Source organism: Camellia sinensis, unplaced genomic scaffold (genome assembly GCF_055761805.1).
Source record: "Camellia sinensis isolate YWXY unplaced genomic scaffold, ASM5576180v1 Unanchor6, whole genome shotgun sequence".
Taxonomy (NCBI): Eukaryota; Viridiplantae; Streptophyta; class Magnoliopsida; order Ericales; family Theaceae; genus Camellia; species Camellia sinensis.
Window position 1 is genome coordinate 14,561,603 of NW_028129474.1, and position 3,398 is coordinate 14,565,000.

Here is a 3,398-nt window from a genome sequence, read left to right on the forward strand (position 1 = left end):
GCCACGGCCAAGGCAGGCCAGCCAAAGCCAGCAGCATGCCATGCCAAGGCCAAGGCCAGCAGCATGCCATGCCACGGCCAACGCAGCCCAGCCAAAGCCGGCGGCATGCCATGCCAAGGCCAAGGCCAGCAGCATGCCATGCCACGACCAAGGCTGCCAGCCAAAGCCAGCAGCATGCCATGCCAAGGCCTAGGCCAGCAGCATGCCATGCCACGGCCAAGGCAGCCCAGCCAAAGCCGCCAGCATGCCATGCCAAGGCCAAGGCCAAGGCCAGCAGCATGCCATGCCACGGCCAAGGCCAAGGCCAAGGCAGCCCATCCGAAGCCAGCAACATTCCATGGCAAGGCCAACGCAGCCCAGCCAAAGCCGGCGGCATGCCATGCCAAGGCCAAGGCCAGCCGCATGTCTTGCCACGGCCTTGTCCCGCAGCGTGGCGTGCCTTTGCCTTGGGCTAGAACATCGCATGCCACGCCCTTGGCAAGCAATCCTGTCCCTCGTGTAATTGCCATTTGGTTTGGCTTTGACTTACGTATATGTTGCCCTGCGAAATGCTTGTCCCTCGGGTAATAGCCGTTTGGTTGCCTTTGACTTGCGAACCCGTTGCTAGTGCTTTCCCCAGTGGAAGCTTGTTGGGAAAAGTATGTCCCTCAGAAGTTGCCTGTTGCGTTTGTTATTTGCATTCGAGCTATCCGATGCTTGCTGGGTTTCTCTAAGAGTTTTTGCACGTTCGTCGGGCTTTTTAATTATTTATTTACTCATAAAAATTATAATAAAATAAATTAAAAATAAAAAAATAATTAAAAAAATTACTATAATTACTAGTGCCTCATCTTATAATTGTTGGAATTTTTCTAGAATTTTTTGAGTATTTTTAGTAATTTTTATTATTTTTTAAGTATTAAAATTGAAATAAATTAAAATAAAATATTCCGGTGGCCAAATATTTTTTTATAATTTTTTTTATGGTGTATTAAATTATTTCATACAACTTTCATGTTGAAAGTTTTGGCAAAAAACCGTTACTTTTTAAAAAAACCCCATTATGACTCCTCGAACATGCTTGATGTTTCCTCCTGCCAGATTGAAAAGGGCTTAACAGGCTATTATAAGGGGGGGGCACCTCCCTTAAGGCTGGCCAGCATGGCCAGGCCACAGGCCACGCCTATGCCTAGGCGGGCGCTTGGCACATGCCATCGCTTGGCTTGTGGCATTGGCTTGTGGCATCGAAACTACATAGCCAAGCACGGGATGCGTCGAGTGGCGGCCCGCGGCGGTGGCGGTGGCACGTTGGCCTAGGCCAGCATGCCATGCCACAGCCTTGGCCAGCAACATGGCATGCCAAAGCCTTGGCCAGCAACATGGCATGCCAAAGCCTTGGCCAGCAGCATGCCATGCCTTGGCCTTGGCAAGCATGTCATGCCACGGCCTTGGCCAGCAGCATGCCATGCCACGGCCTTGGCCAGCAGCATGCCATGCCCCGGCCTTGGCCAGCAGCATGCCATGCCACGGCCTTGGCCAGCAGCATGCCATGCCACGGCCTTGGCCAGCAGCATGCCATGCCACAGCCTTGGCCAGCAACATGGCATGCCAAAGCCTTGGCCAGCAGCATGCCATGCCTTGGCCTTGGCAAGCATGTCATGCCACGGCCTTGGCCAGCTGCATGCCATGCCACGGCCTTGGCCAGCAGCATGCCATGCCACGGCCTTGGCCAGCAGCATGCCATGCCACGGCCTTGGCCAGCAGCATGCCATGCCACAGCCATGGCCAGCAACATGGCATGCCAAAGCCTTGGCCAGCAGCACGCCATGCCCCGGCCTTGGCAAGCTTGTCATGCCACGGCCATGGCCAGCAGCGTGCTATGCCCCGGCCTTGGCCAGCAGCTTGCCATGCCACGACCTTGGCCAGCAGCTTGCCATGCCTCGGCCTTGGCCAGCATGTCATGCCGCGGCCTTGGCCAGCAGCATGCCATGCCACGGCCTTGGCCGGCAACATGGCATGCCGCGGCCTTGGCCGGCAGCATGCCATGCCGCGGCCTTGGCCGGCAGCATGCCATGCCGCGGCCTTGGCCGGCAGCATGCCATGCCGCGGCCTTTGCCGGCAGCATGCCATGCCGCGGCCTTTGCCAGCAGCATGGCAAGCCCAAGCCTTGGTCAGCAGCAGCATGCCATGCCAATGCCTTGGCCAGCAGCATGCCTTGCCACGGCCTCGTCCAGCAGCATGGCATGCCACGCCACGGCCTCGGCCATCAGCATGCCTTGCCACGGCCTCGGCCATCAGCATGCCTTGCCACGGCCTTGTCCAGCAGCATGGCATGCCCGGCTTTGGCCAGCAGCATGTCATGCCACGGCCTTGGCAAGCATGCCAAGCCACGGCCTTGGCAAGCATGCCATGTCCCTCGGGTAATTGTACAAGTTGCCTTGCGAAATGCATGTCCCTCAGTTAAATTGCCATTTGGTTGGCTTTGGCGTGCGAACGAGTTGCCTGTGCTTTCCTTGTGGAAGCTTGTTGCGAGAAGTATGTCCCTCGAAAGTTGCCTGTTGCGTTTGTTATTTGCATTCGCGCTAACCGGTGCTTGCTCGGCCTGTCTAAATGTTTTCGCGCGTTCGTCGGGCTTCTTGGTCCTTCGGGGGGTGATTCGTTTTGGGGGGCTGGTGCACAGTGTACGTCGTGGCGCGTGAGTTGTGTTCGGTTTGTGCGAGTTGGACGGATCCCTGCCTGTGCAGCGAACTCCACTGGTGCATTCCTCCATGTCCCTCGGGTTGTCTTCGACTCGCCTTCGGGTTGCTTGCGCTTCCCTAGTGGAAGGTGCCTTGCGAAAAGCGTGTCCCTCGGGTAATTGCCATTTGGTTGGCTTTGACGTTCGAACGAGTTGCCTATGCTTTCCTAGTGGAAGCTTGTTACGAAAAGTATGTCCCTCGAAAGTTGCCTGTTGCGTTTGTTATTCGCATTCGCGCTAACCGGTGCTTGCTCGGCCTCTCTAAATGTTTTTGCGCGTTCGTCGGGCTTCTTAGTCCTTCGGGGGGTGATTCGTTTTGGGGGGCTGGTGCACAGTGTACGTCGTGGCGCGTGAGTTGTGTTCGGTTTGTGCGAGTTGGACGGATCCCTGCCTGTGCAGCGAACTCCACTGGTGCATTCCTCCATGTCCCTCGGGTTGTCTTCGACTCGCCTTCGGGTTGCCTGCGCTTCCCTAGTGGAAGGTGCCTTGCGAAAAGCGTGTCCCTCGGGTAATTGGCATTTGGTTGGCTTTGACGTTCGAACGAGTTGCCTATGCTTTCCTAGTGGAAGCTTGTTGCGAAAAGTATGTCCCTCGAAAGTTGCCTGTTGCGCTTGTTACTTGCATTCGCGCTAACCGGTGCTTGCTCGGCCTCTCTAAATGTTTTCGTGCGTTCGTCGGGCTT